Source organism: Heterocephalus glaber, unplaced genomic scaffold (assembly GCF_053883595.1).
Source record: "Heterocephalus glaber isolate CG9 unplaced genomic scaffold, H.glaber_assembly_v1.0 deba00001606, whole genome shotgun sequence".
Taxonomy (NCBI): Eukaryota; Metazoa; Chordata; class Mammalia; order Rodentia; family Bathyergidae; genus Heterocephalus; species Heterocephalus glaber.
In genome coordinates, this window is record NW_028258377.1 from 6,686,041 (window position 1) to 6,701,394 (window position 15,354).

Below are 15,354 nucleotides of genomic sequence, written 5' to 3' on the forward strand. Positions count from 1 at the left end.
TCTAGCCACTAACTCACTAAAATGACTCAATGGACAGGTTGCCAAATCCACTGGTCACTCTCAGTCCGTCTCTTACTGTGACCGTCATCAACACTGGGTTGCTTCCTTCACTTTATTTTATTATTTTTTGTGTTGAGGATTGAGCCCAGGGCCTTGTGCATGTTAAGCACAAGCTCTACCACTGAGCTATACCACCAGACCCTTCACTTCCATTTTATGGAAATTTTTTTTGTCTTGTTTTCCATAACTTCATATTCTGCTGAGTTTTTCCTATTTCATGAGTTGCAACTTCTCTGTCTGCTTTATGTGCTCCAGGGCTCAGGACTTGGGCTGCCCCTCTAGCTCATTCCATCTCTAGGGATCTTATCAGGTCCCACTGTATGCAGCTATCTTAGTTACTTTTTTTCATTGCTGAGACAAAATACCTGACACCTAAAGTTAAAGGAGGGTAAGTTTATTTAGCTCATGGTTTGTAGAGGTTTCAGTCCATAATCGGCTGGATCCAAAGCAGGGGTGGATGGCAGATATGGATCATAGAGGAGAAAGAGTTCATGGTGGGAAGAAGGTAGTAAAGCAACAAAGGACAACCACAGCTCTTTCTATCCCTTATATCTTATCCAGGGTGCTTAGAGCAGGTAGCAGTCACGCCCTTAATCCTGTACCCTTGATTCTAGCATTGCACCATGAATCAATCCCAGCATCACACACTCTAGATCAAGATACCTCTGGAAAAGCCCCACCTGTGAGCGCATGAGGCTTTGGGGGGACATCTAGACACATGCCGTACAACAGCAGGTATAAAATGATGCCTACCACATTTACACCTCTGCCCTGAACCTTGCCCTGAGCTTGCGACATGTGAGTTGTCTGTCTACTCACTACTCCCCTTGGATAGCTAATAGGAATCTAAAAAACAAAATCACTGCTTTCAAATAAAAGTCAATCCTAAGCCTTTCATCTTCTCCAGTGCTTCTGCTCAGTACCTCAGTCAAAACAAGGCACCATCTCTTGATTTGTCTTTTTGCCTCTTGCCTGTTAGCTACTGCATCAGTCCCATTTTCCAAATATAGTTGACCATTTTCACTCTTTCTCCTTCAGCCACTCTAATTCAAGATCATTGCTGCCTATTGCCTCAACTATTGTTCCCTTGCTAGTTTCCTTTTTCCACCCCTTGCTGGCAGGCTTCTTTCATCTTCCACTTGGAATCCCCCAGTGGTTTCTTGTCACATTTGGAATATAATTTAGTCTGTTATGACTTGCAAGGCTCCCACAGTAGCTCCCCAGTTCAGCAGCATCAATATCAGCTGAGAACTTGTTATAAATGGAGATTCCCAGGCTCCCTCCTTAAAAGCAGAAACTCTGGGGGTGGCCAGCAATCTGCTTTCATACCCAGGTGTACAGGTGATTCTGAGGATGGCTGAAACCTGAGAAACACAATCTGCATCACCTGTCCAGTAGCTGGCTCTCCGACCTCATCACCTGCCACTTCCCTCACTTGCCTCACTCCTGTCTTACTGGCCTGGCTGCTCTGAGAAGAGGAGAGTAAATCCACAGATCTTGGCAGGTGTAGTGCCTCAGCCTCGGCTCTCTTCTCCAGCTATGTGGACCTTTAAGTCCCTCACTTCCTCTGCTCAAGTGTTGGATCCTTACAGAGGCTCCCCTTGGCCTCCCTTTAGGAAACCACACTCCCTCACCCTGGATTTGTTCATAACCGTTGCCACCATCTGTCATATTTTACATGTTTATTATCTCTATGAATTCAGGTGCTTGGGGATTGTCTGTCCCCTTCCATCCCATCCCCAGCACATGGGATATTGTCTAGTACTTAGTAGGAGCTCAATAAATTATTGTTGAATGAACTAGTGAACTGCTAGTATTTAATTAGTGGGGGAGTCACTTCTTTACCACCTACCTACCATTTCTCTTGAAAGGATCTCCTAAGCATTTCTAGTTCCTCTGTGAAATGGCCCTTGGTGGATCTAGGCCCAATTTAGTTGGATTTTTTTTTCTTATCTGTGAGTCTAAGAGGCGGATGATAAAGTGAAAAGCTCCTAGTTTTTGTATGCATCCGTCAGCTTTTTGTTGTTGTTATTACTGTCTAGTTCTGTTTCAGTTGCTATTTTGGAGAAAAGGTTTGAGCTCCATGAAAATAAATCAGTTCCATCATTTGTGTACCAGGGGCAATAACCATCACAATCAAATAGAATATAGGTCATTTTCACATTGGCAAACACTAGTAAGTGCTAAAGACATGTTAGTTTTATTTAGAACTTAGTGTCTTTATATTATAGGCAGCTAAGTTAGATAGAAATTAATATACAGACAGAAATTAGGTCCTCGAGGAAGTCACATGCAAGCCTCCCTAGAGATGAATAGCAACTTGAGATTGTATTATGATTGGCACCTTTTGGACTAGTGGTCCCAGATAGGCACCAGACACTTAGGTGGATGGTCACAAGATCCCAACCCTGGAGCCGGACTCTCAACCCTTTCCGAGAATGTCTTTGTCCTTTCTATGATTAGAAGTTATAGATAAGCTAAAGTTAATGATGCTCACCAAATATCTCTGCTATGTGCCCTGCTTCCCTATTGGATCAGTGGTAGCTAAGCGACTATACTTAGAATTCTATAGGTCGATCGTAGTTTGATCCATATTGCACCCACATTGTGATTTTACTGTGTAAATTACCCTCAGGAGGCTCAGTGGCCACCCACTTGGGACCTCTCCTGGAAATCCAGGAGCTATTCTTCTCCTTATTTCCAATAAAAATCGCTTAACCTCTTCTTTTGGTTCATGACTTCATTCTTTGATGTGAGATCACCAACTTGGCACATCTGATATCTAACAGGTTGAGGGTTACTTTCCCTGTCTCACTTAGTTTTTGAATAATGGAGATTTCTCCAGAAGACAATGAAATGTGAATATCCCAAGGTTGGTGGGGGGTGGTTTATGATGAAGAAGAGCTTCATGTGCTTAGAAAACTCAGCTCAAAACAGCACACAACAGTTTGTCTTCTGAGGCGTTCAGAATGTGGTGACTTTATAAATGATTTCTTTTTGTTTTCTAGGGAAAATACTCCTCCTTTCCTGAGGTAGTAATTCACTGGTGACCAAATCTGTTTCATGGTTCATGTTTCAAGGTAAGTAGGTGCAGAGAAGGGCATACTATAGCTGCGTTTCAGCTGCAAGCTCCTGGGGCCTGTTACCCAACTGTGGGAAGCTGCTGGGGCTGCTTTTTTGGGGGGTAACTACTGAAACAAATTCGTGGGGACCCTTCTTTGAGATGGCGAGTTTGTGAAATTCTGAAGAGGCCCTGAAGGCTGAGGTGCTGAGTGAGAGATCTGCTAAGAGAGTCGGTCTGTGACTGCAGGCCCCAGCCCAGGCTTCTCAACCCAAAAGTTACACCTATGCCATCCGTCTACTGTAGAATCCTGGTATGCTTCTCCCTGCTCTGTGCTGTTCCCATGTGCCTGTGAGTCTGCTCCCCAGACCAACACTTACTTCATGCCCCTAGAATAGCTGGGAGGTATACTTACCCCTCGGAGCCCTTCCACCTTTAGGGTTCTTACCTCACTTTCTAGTCTCAATTCTTCTTCCCCTCCCTTGAAAGATCATTCTCCCCAAAAGCCAATGGTAGGAAATACCTCTAGAAATCAAAGGCCCTTGGGGTTTCAGAGAATTAAACTTCAAAGGCTGATTTTTCAGTAAAGTAAAGAAGGAAAATTATCTCTACTGGAGCCATTCTAAGGTCCCTCAACTGATGTATTCGTAGCTATGTTTTTCTGTGTGGCTCTAGTCCCTGAAGAATACAAGGTATTCGACTGATACTGATTTTGTTTCCTCTGTGTGAAATCTATATTTTTGTTGTTTTTATTTTTGCTGTTTTAATTTATTAGAATAATAATTGCAGTTTATTTTGTGATTTGTCAAGCTTACCCCCTACACAGAAACAATACAAAAATTATCATTATGTACTGCAAACATGAACTAATGAAATATAAAAATTGAAAAAGAGTTGGATAAAAGCCATTAAAAAAACACACCCTTACAATGGTCATGATATTAACTTTATTAAACAGAGCTACTGTTCAATGATTCTCCTTTTGTTTTTCTTCCCTGTAGCTTGCTAGGATTTTGCTACCTTTTTGAAAGTCCCAGGCCACAGGGCTATAAGTTGTTCTACAGTTTAAGTTTACCAGTTCAGCCCCAATGTGACACTTATTTTCCTTTCTTTGCTTCGTGTGAAATCCTGAAGCCAAGGCCGGACTTTTCCTGATTTCTTCCACAATTTCTAGCAGTTCCACTGCCATTAATAAATTCTGACTTCTTTTTACCAGTGGAGCATTTAAAGTTTCCCCTAAGTCAGCATAGAATTTCAAATATATGCTGAGAGCTGACAATCCTTTTCAGGGCAAATATGTTGGTGAAACTTATGAATAAAGATCATTTGCCATCTGTCTCCTATTTTCATTCATTAGGGATATTAACCCTTTGCCATGTATATTGCAGGTAGTTTTTCTAGTTTCTTATGTAATTTTTGATCTTCCTTCTTTATGGCACATTTTGTCCCTTAAATACTTTAAGTTTGTATAAGGCCTTTTTTATTATTAATTTTATTGGTACATTTTAGGTATGCAATATAATCGCATTCATCATTGGAAATTTGTATCTTTATATAGTATATCTTGGCTCTTATTTTTTTCCCCATTCCCCTGTCCTCCCTTCAACCCTTCCAACCCTCCCTATTTACAAATAAGGATCAAAAGGTATAATAGATAATGTGAAATAGGAAGAAAATGTATATGGTCTTTTAATTCTTTCATGTATGCTCTTTCCTCTGACATAAAAGGGAAGATCCCTGTGATGGAAGCCACCCTGTAGTTTTGGCAATTTTGGCTCTGTTAGACACAGAAGACAATCAGCCTTGGGGCCCTTCATTACTGAGTTTTGCTGTTAATATCCCAACAGGTAACTCAAACGTTTTTCCTATAGCAATTGGATTTTGTTTGTCTAGATCCTCCAGTCTAGACTTACTACAGTCATAGCTGAATCGATTGAACTCCCTCAGCCTTCTCTTTGGGAATGAATGAACAGCTTTGGGGAAAGGACTGGCAGTACCCAGGGTGGGGTGATCGTGCTACCACCATCTGATCCTGTGACTGCTGAAAACTGCTGAGAACCATGCTGTGCTCCTTGACGGAACGTAACAGTGAGTAAATGTCAGCCTTATCTTAGTTGGATACTCAGTACTTTGACACTATTATTTTTTGCATGCTCAAAAAATTTCTTCCTTAGCCTAACAAAGCAGTGATAATTTGCTCTTTACCCTTTATAAGCATATGCTTTTGCTTACATGTAGTCATAATCAGAATAGGAAATTGTCTTCCAGTTAACATTGCATTGCCTTTGTCTTACCATAATTCTATATACTTAGCACTTTCAAAGTCACCTTTGTTTCCTCAAATTCTGATTCCATCCACTCCCTCTGTCCTCATCTGTATAACTGCCATCATTAGGTATATTTCCTTCTAATTTTTCATGGATAACCTACTTAGGCTTCTTCATAAGATCTAGAAAAATTGCCTGTGGGTAAAAATCTCAAAGGTGTGGCATCGCTCAGATACTTTCTGCATTTTTAAAACTCTCTTGCTTAATTCTCTTTATTAACTCTTCTGTCGATAGTGGTAATGATTCTAAGGATATTTCATTTTCTTCTTTTCTAAATATTTAAAAAATTAGTTTTGCAGAATATTTGGCTTCAATGTGCATAATATATTTTGATCTTATATATCCTCTGTTACCCTCCCTTGTACCCCTTTCTCGGTATCCCCCCTTACACACCCCTTCCTCATTATTCCCTTCCTCTTGTCTGCTTTCATTTCATCTGTTTTAGATTCTATATACAGTATTATGGAGATCATGTGATACTTGTCTTTTTGAGTCTGGTTTATTTTGCTCAACATGAACTCCAGTTCCACTCATTTTCCTGTAAATGACATAATTGTGTTCTTTGTGGTTGTACAATGTTCTGTTGTGTTTATATACAATGCTTTCTTATCCATTCATCTTTGCTGGGCACCTAGGCTAGTTCCACATCTTGGCTAATGTGAATTATGCCACAATAAACATGCCTATGCAGGTATTGCCATAGTAGGCTGATTTTAATTTCTTTAGGTTTAACACTAAAAAGTGGTATAGTTGAATCAAACTGTAGCTTTATTTTTAGTGTTTTTGAGGAACCTCCATACTGACTCCTTTAATAGCCTATTCATTTATATTTCTACCAGCAGTGTAGAAGAGTTTCTTTTTGTCCCACATTCTCACCAGCATTTATTGTGTTGTTTTAATGTTCATAGCTATTCTGAGTAGGATGAGATGGAATCCCAGTGTAGTTTTGATTTAAATTTCTTTAATGGCTAAAGATGTTGAACATGTTTTCAAATACTTATTGATCATTTTTTTGGTACCAGGGATTGAACTCAGGACCTTGCACTTTCGAGGCAAGTGGCGGAACCACTGAGCTAAATCCCCAGCCCTCTTATTGAACATTTTTGAGGCCATTTGAGGTCATCCTGTGGTTTTGGCACATTTCACTCTGTTAGACTCAAAAAGTTGGTCAGATTTGAGGCTTTTTTAAACTTCTTTTGAGGTGTGTCTATTCTAACTTATTTGTCCACTTACTGGTTGGGCTCTTTGATTTTTTGATGTTAATTGTATATTTCAGATATTAATCCTCTGTTGGAAGTATAGCTGGTGAAGATTTTCTCCCATTCTGTAGGCTGTCTCTTCACTGTGTTAGTTGTCTTCCTTGCTGTGTAGAAACTTTAATTTCATGCAGTCACATCTGCTAATTCTTATTATCATTTCCTGTGCTGTTCGAGTTCTACTCAGAAAGCCCTTGCCCTTGTCTGTTGATTCAACAATTTCACCTGCTTTCTTTCTTTCTTTTTTTTTTTCCAGTACTGGGAATTGAACTCAGGACCTTGTGGTTGCCAGGCAGGCACGGCACCACTGAGCTACATCAACCCCCTAGCCCGTTTTCTTTATCAGTTCAAAGTTTCAGGTCTTATACCTAGGTCTTTGGTTTATTTTGAATTGATTTTTGTATAGAGTGAGAGATATGGATCTATCACTCTTCTACATATGGTCATCCAATTTTGCTAGCACCATTAAAGAGGTTGTCTTTTCTCCAATGTATTATTTTAGCTTCGTTGTCAAGAATCAGATAGCTATGATTGTGTGGTATTATCTCAATGCCCTCTATTGTATTCCATTGGCAAATGTGTTTATTTTTGTGTCAGTACTTGTTACTTTTGTTTCTATGGCTTTGTGATATAACTTGAATTTGAGCATTATAATGCCTCTAGCCTTGCTCTTTTTTGCTTAGAATTGCTTTGGATCCTATAGGTCTTGCATGTATCCATTTGAATTGTAAGATAGTTTTTTTCTAATTCTGTGGAGAATGTCATTGGAATTTTGGTGGGGATTGGACTGAGTTTATAGATCACTTTTGATAATATGGCCATGTTAATAATATTCTGCTGATCCATGATATAGGAGATCTTTCTATCATCTAACATCTTCTTCAGGTTCTTCAGTGTTATATAATTCTTATTGTAGGGATCTTTCACCTGCTTGATTGTGTTGGTTCTTAGGTATGTATGTATGTATGTATGCATTTACTTAGAAGCTATTATGGAATTGTTTTCCTGAATTCTTTCTTGGCTAGTTCATTATTGGTATATAGAAAAGCTGTTGATTTTTTAAAAAATTAATTTTATTGGTACATTTTAGGTATACAATATAATGACATTTATCATTGGAGATTTGTACCTTTACAAAATATATCTTGATTCTTATTTTTTCCCCTTTCCCTGACCTCCTTTCAACCCCTCCACCCCTACCTATTAATAAAAACTTGGTTTCAGTTTTTTCATTTTCTCATGTTAATTCCATAGTTGTTGATTTTTTAAATGTTTGTTTTGTACTCTACTACTTTGCTGAATTTATCAGCTCTAAAAGTCTTTTGGTAGACTCTTTAGGGGGTTCTTTAGGATTATATCATCTGAAAACAAGGATAATTTAATTTCTTCCTTTCATATTTGTATTCTATTTATTTCTTTCTCTTGCCTAATTGCTCTGGCTAAAATTTCAAGCACTCTCTAGAAGTGTGAAAGTGGGTGGTCTCACCTTGTTCCTGATTTAGGAGGAATGCTTCCAGTTTTTCCCCATTCAGAATGATGTTGGTTGTGTTTGTCATATATAGCCTTTACGATATTGATATAGGATTTTTTCCCCATTAAGATTATTGGTATATTTTAGGTATAAAATACAGTTACATACATCATTGAGATCTTGTACCATTACATGAGTATCTTGGTTCTTATTTTTTTCCCTTTCCCCTGCCCTCCCTTCACCCCCTCCACCCTTCCCTATTTGCAAAGACTTTGTATCCATTCTTTTCCTTTTCTCATATTTTTTCTTTTCCCTTCTTTACTTTCCCCTACCCCTCCCACTTCCCCTGCTCATTTAGACCTTTTCTTCCTATTATGCAATATCAATTATACATTTTTAAAATTACAATATCAAGATCTAGGAGACATTACCACAGATTTTACAGAATTTAAAAGGATATAGAAAGCATATTACAAAAATCTTTTTTGATATCAATTTGACAACTTCTAAGAAGTACCTTGGAACACAAATTAATGAAACTAACTCTGGAGGAAATATAAAATTTGAATAGCACTTATTAAAGAAAGTATATTCCTAGCTTGAAAACCTACCTATACAACAACAGCAGGCTCATAAACAGTTTAACTGATAAATTATATCAAACATTTAAAGCAGAAAAAAAAGAACACTTCTCCCCTCATTTTAGGAAATCAACATTGTGCTAACCCTAAAACTGGATAAAGATGATAGAAGAAAAATGTATGAACATAAATAGAAATTTGTATAACAAAACAAAGTATTAGAAGTCCCATCTGGCAGTATGTAGAAAGTGGTTTTATTATAGGGATGGTAGTGTTGGTTCAGCATTGGAAGATCCACCCCCAAAAGTAATCATTTTAACAGAGGAAAGGAAAAAGCCATATGATCCTGTCATTAGTTGGAGAAAAAGTATTGGACTAAATTCTACAGCTGTTCATGGTAAAAGCTATCAGGAGACTAGAAGTAGAACAGAACCTTCTCAACAGATCAAAGACATGTACTCCATACTTCCAGCAAAAATGCCTTCTATGAATGGTGATGATACAATGCTTTCTCCCTAAGGGAACAAGGGCAGATATGCCTACTCTTCATCTGTCCGTTAAACTTTGAAACATAGGCTTAAACCAAAATAGTCTGGCAGTAAAATGACACAATTAGGATAGGATTGGCAAGGTAGAAGTAAAATTTGTATATGTAGATGAAATGAACATCTACAGAGAAAATACTAAGAAATCTCTAGGAGCCCCTAGATCTTATATTTGAATTTAGCAGGATTAGAAAACACAAGGTATATATAAAAATTCAGGTGTATGTATACTTGCTATAAATGAAGAATTGGATATTGAAATTTAAAAGTTATGTATGAGTACAAAGGACCTAGAAAAGTAAAAAGAAAAAGAAAAAAAAAACAGTGTTGGAAGATGTTTACTACCTAATTTTGAGACTTCCTCTAGAGCTATAGTAATCAAGGCAGTGTTGGCATAAGGAAAGACATATAGATCATTTGAATAAAACAGAGAATCTAGAAATAGAACCACACATATATGGTCCACTGAGTTTTGAAAGATTGTTTAACATTAACATTTTATAGAATATAAACTCAATTCAAGAGCAGAGGAAAAGATAGTGTTTTCAGCAAATGGCACTAGAACACTTGGTATCTGTATATAAAAAATTAAGCTCAACCCTTTATTTCCATACATAAAAATAACTTGAAAGAATCTATGAACCTAAATATGAAAGACTAAAACTATAAATCTTTAAGAAGAAATTATAAGGGAAAATGTTAATGAATTTAGGGTAGGCAAGAACTTCCTAGGATACAAAAAACATGATATATAAAAGAAAACAATTGATAAATGAGATTCCATCAAAATGTAGAACTTTAAATGACATCATTAAAATGAAAAGTAGTCCTTAAACAGACCATATTTACAATGTATCTAACCTATGACCAGAATATATAAAGAACTCTTACAGCTCATTAATAGACAACCCAATTAAATTGTAGACATAAGATGATAAATAGCCAGTACAGCACAAGGAAAGGTGTGCAACAATAGAATCAGAAAAATACTAATCAGTACAATGACAAGATTAAATTATACACTCATTAGGGAGATGAAGTTAAAAGTTTTAAAAGCCTTGTCATGACTTTTTCTTTTTGTTGGAATCTCCCCCTTTGCATTTAATTTGTCACACCCAATGGATTTATTCTGCTGGGCTGCCTGGGGTTGTGATCCTCATTGTATTTTCCTAGGATATTATCTAAAATTTTTTGGAATGTTGGTTTGGTATTCATGAAGTTCCTAAGGTTCTCTTTATCATGAAAGTATCTTTTTTCTCCATCAATTTTGAAAGATAATTTTGCAGGGTACATCATTCTGGGTTGGAGGCTGTTTTCTTTTGGGCTTAAAATATGTCACTCCAAGGTCTTCTTGCCTTGAAGGTTTGCATTGAGAAGTCTGCTGTGATTCTGATGGGCTTTCCTTTGTATGTGATTTGTTTCTTTTCTCTCACTGCTGTAGAATTTTGTTCTTCTGTTGGGTTTCTGCATTGCTAACTATTATATACCTATGTTTAGATTTTTTTTGATCAAGGATAGTTGGAGTCCTATATGTCTCACTTATCTGTATGTCAAGTCATTTTCCCCTGCCTGGAAATTTTTCTACCATCACTTCTTTGAACAGTTGTTTAAATGTCATCTGCACTCTCTCCTGTTTTTTCATTGACTCTAGTCAGCTTCATGTTATTCTTCTTTGCATTGTCTAGCTGCTGCCGGATTGATTTGTTGTGGACCCTTACAATTCTGAAGCAGTTTTTATTTCCTAATCACTAATTGCAATCTTATCTTCTATATCTGAAATTCTGTCCTCCCATTGGTTTATCTGCATAGACTTTCAATGGAGTTTTTAATCTCTTGGAAATCTGTTTTATCAGTTTTATGAATTCCATTTTTTTCCTATATTGGATTCCATCATGTTCCTTAGCTCCTCTATTTTTTTTATCTGTGTGTTTTCTAGAGTTATGAATCATGTCTTGCGCTATGGGCACAATCTGTTTTGTTATCTGAAAAATTATTCTGATTTCATATTTTCCAGATCCTCTTTTGTTGCCAGTTCAGGGAGTCCAGGTGGCTGAATATCAGTGATCAATCTCGTTTCCATTTGGGGTTGCTGTAGGTGATCTGGAAGTCTGGTTTTTGAGACTTGTTTAAGTGTCTTCTCATTTCGATGTGGGGGAGGGTGCTACTGTCACCTGCGTGGATCACCTCCTCTGCCCTGGGAGCAGTAGAATGGTGTCCAGAGATCCTCCTCCTGGGTGCTCTTGCATCTATGTTCATTAGTGAGATTGGCCTACAGTTCTCTTTTTGGGTTGGGTCTTTCTCTGCTTTGGTGATCAAGGTGATGCTTGCTTCCAGGAATGAATTCAGGAGTATTGCTTCCCTTTTAATTTTACTGAAGAGTTTAAACAGTAGTGGCAGTATTTCCTCTCTAAATGTCTTGTAAAATTCAGCAGTGAAGCCATCAGGACCTGGGCTTTTCTTAGTTGGTAAGTTTTTAACTACATTTTCAATTTCATTGATTGATATTGGGTTGTTTAGAATTTTTAGGTCGTCTTCATTCAACTTTGGTAGTTCATACATATCTAGGAATCTATCCATTTCTTCTGTGTTTTCCACCTTATTGGAATATAGGTTCTTGAAGTAGATATTGATGATCCTCTGGATTTCTGCTGGGTCCATTGTAATTTCAACCTTTTCATTCCTAATTGCATGGATTTGGGCCTTTTCTTTCCTTTTTCTGATAAGGCTGCTTAACAGTTTGTCAATTGTGTTTATTCTTTTGGAGAACCAACTCTTGGCTTCATTAATTTTTTGTATCATTTTCTTAGTCTCCATTGCATTGATTTCTCCTCTGATCTTTATAATTTCCTCCCTTGTATGACCTTTGGCTTTGTCCTGCTTTTCTTTTTCTAGAAGCTTGAATTTCAGCATCAGGTTGTTTAATTGGGCTCTCCTTGTTTTCCTAATACGAATTCATTGCTATGAAGTTCCCTTGTAATACTGCTTTCATTGTGTCCCATAGATTCTGATATATCGTATTGTCATGTTCCTTTAGTTGAAGGAACTGTCTGATTCCTTCAATTTTCTCTGTGACTCATTGGTTATTCAGAAGTGTGTTGTTCAATTTCTATGTTTATGAAATTTTTGCAGTTTCTTTTGCTATTGATCTCCAATTTCTTCACACTATGGTCTGATAATATACAGAAGAAAACTTCAGTTCCTTTTCACTTACTTAAATATGTTCTATTAGCAAGTATGTGGTCTATTTTGGAGAATGACCCATGTGCAGCTGAGAATGTGTATTCTGATTTTGTGGGGTGGAAAACTCTGTAAACATCTGTTAAGTTCATTTATTCAAGAGTTTGATTGAGTTCTAGTATTTCATTGCTTAATTTTTGTCTAGTTGATCTATCTATTTTTGATAGTGGGGTATTGAGGTCCCCTACTAGGATTGTATTAGTGCTTACATGATTTTTAATGTCTGTTAGTATTTGTTTTATATAGTTGGGTGCACTAGTGTTTGGTGCATGTATATTTATGATTGTTATCTCTTCCTCTTAGATTGTTCCCTTTTCAAGGATATAGTGTCCTTCTTCATCTCTCTTAATCAGTATTGGTTTGAAATCCATTTGATCTGCAAAGAGGATAGCTACTCCTGCTTTTTTTTTGGTTCCTGTCACATGGAGTATTGTTTTCCACTCTTTACCTTTCAGTCTATGAGTTTCTTTTTGAATTAAGTGTGTTTGTTGTATGCAGCATATTGTTGAATCTTGCTTCTTGACCCATTCTGCCAGTCTATTTCTTTTTATTGGTGAATTGAGACCATTCACATTGATGGTTATAACTCATACATATTGACTTATCCATGTGATGACATTTTCTTTTTGTTGGATCCCCCCCCCCCCCATGCCTTTAATTTCTTGTTGTGCCCAATGGATTTATTCTGCTGGGCTTCTTGGGGTTCTGATTGTCATTTGTCTTTTCCTAGGATATTGCCTAAAATTTTTTGGGGTGCTGGTTTGGTATTCTTGAAATTCCTCAGGTTCTCTTTGTCATGAAAGTATCTTATTTCTCCATCCATTTTGAAAGATAGTTTTGCAGGGTATATCATTTTGAATTGGAGCCTGTTTTCCTTTAGGGCTTGAAATACATCACTCCAAGCTCTTCTTGCCTTGAGGGTTTGCATTGAGAAGTCTGCTGTGATTCTGATGGGCTTTCCTTTGTATGTGATTTGTTTCTTTTCTCTCACTGCTTGTAGAATTTTGTTCTTGTGTTGGGTTTCTGGAATCTTAACAATTATATGCCTATGGGTAGATTTTTTTGATCAAGGCTAGTTGGAATCCTATATGCCTCACTTCTCTGTATGTCAAGTTCTTGTCTCCTGCTTGAGAAGTTTTCTGACATCACTTCTGTGAACAGGTTTTAAATGTCATCTTCACCCTCTCCTGTTTCTTCATTGACTCCAATCAGCCTCATGTTATTCTTCTTTGGATCATCTAACAGCTGTTGGATTGATTTGTTGTGGTCCCTTACAGTTTTAAAGCAATTTTTCTTTTCCAGGTCACTAATTGCAATCTTATCTTCTATATCTGAAATTGTGTCCTCACATTGGTTCATTCTACTGCATAGAATTTCAATGGAGTTTTTAATCTCCTGGAAATCTGTTTTTATCTGTGTTATGGATTCCATTTGTTTCCTATGTTGGGATTCCATCACGTTCCTCAGCTCCTCTATTTTTTTTATCTGTTTCCTCTCTAGATTTATTAATCATGTCTTGCATTATGGGCACAACCTCTGATGTTATCTTATAAATTATTTCTCATTTCATTTTTTCCAGATCATCTTTTGTTGCCAGTTCAGGGAGTTCAGGTGGTTGAGTATGAGTTTTCTATTTTGTTTCCCTTTGGGGTTGCTGTAGGTGGTCTGGAAGTCTGGTTTTGAGGCTTGTTCACGTGTCCTCTCATTTTTATTGTGGGGGGTGCTGTTTGAACTTGCACAGCTCACCTTCTCTGCATTGGGAGCAGTGCTACTGTGGCCCAGCAGCCTCCTCTGTATCTTATTAAGGGTTTTTGAATATATATTCATCAAAGATATTAGTCTATAGTTTTTTTAGTTGTTGTTGTGTCCTTGTTAGGTTTTGTTATCAGGATTATACCCTCATAGAATGAATTTGCAAGATTTTTGCCTATTTCTATTTTATGAATAGTTTGAAGAAGATTGACGTTAATTTTTCTTTAGAGGTCTGATAAATTCATGTGTAAACTCTTCTCATCCTTGTTTTTGTTGTTAGGAGACTATGTAATTAATGATCTGTTAGTTTTTATATCCTCTTCTTTCAATTTTGGGGGTCATATTTGTTTAAAAATTTATCCTTTTTTCTAGATTCTCAAATTTATTAGAATATAGATTTTCAAAATGCTGTAATCTCCAATGATGCTGTGAATTGCAGTGGTAGTGGTGTCTGTTGTAATGTTCCCCTTTTCATCTCTACTTGCAGTAATTTGTGTCTTCTCCCTCTTTTGTTTAGTTTGGGTTATCAAGTGTTTATCTTTTCAAGGAATGAACTCTTTATTTCATTGATCCTGTTTTTTAAAAGTCTATTTAATTAATTTCATCTCTAATCTTTATTATTTTTTTTCCTTCTGTTGGATTTGCTTTGGGTTAGTTCTTGTTTTTTTAAGTCCTGGAGATATATGACTAGGTTATTTGTTTGAGATCTCTGATTTTTTTAAAGGGAGGCATTCATAGCAATAAACTTCTTTCTTAGAACTACCTTTGCTATATTCTAGAGATTCTGGTATGTTGTTTTTACATTTTCATTTGAACTTAGGAATTTTTAAATTTCCCCCCTGATTTCTTCAGTGACCCACTGATCATTCAAAAGTGAATTGTTCAGCATATAGTTTCTCTTCCTGTTGATTTTTAGTTCCATCCCAATATGATCTGATAAGATTCAAGAAATTGTTTCTGTTTTTTCTCATATTTGTGAAGACTTGGTTTATGGTGTAAAATAATGGCTTTATTTTGGAGACTGATCCATGATCTGCTGAAAAGAATATGTGTTCTGTTGTTGA

The 15,354-nt window shown here is 36.9% G+C and overlaps 1 long non-coding RNA gene across 4 annotated transcripts in view; it reads left to right on the forward strand.

The window, feature by feature from the left end:
- The window catches only part of LOC110344406 (uncharacterized), a 556,324-nt gene that overhangs the window by 18,766 nt on the left and 522,204 nt on the right, over nt 1-15,354 (forward strand). For all 4 annotated transcript variants that reach the window (XR_015444734.1, XR_015444735.1, XR_015444736.1 and 1 more), the window contains exons 2-3: nt 3,069-3,140; nt 5,015-5,209. This is a non-coding gene — a long non-coding RNA (uncharacterized LOC110344406). The remainder of the gene's footprint in view (nt 1-3,068; nt 3,141-5,014; nt 5,210-15,354) is intronic.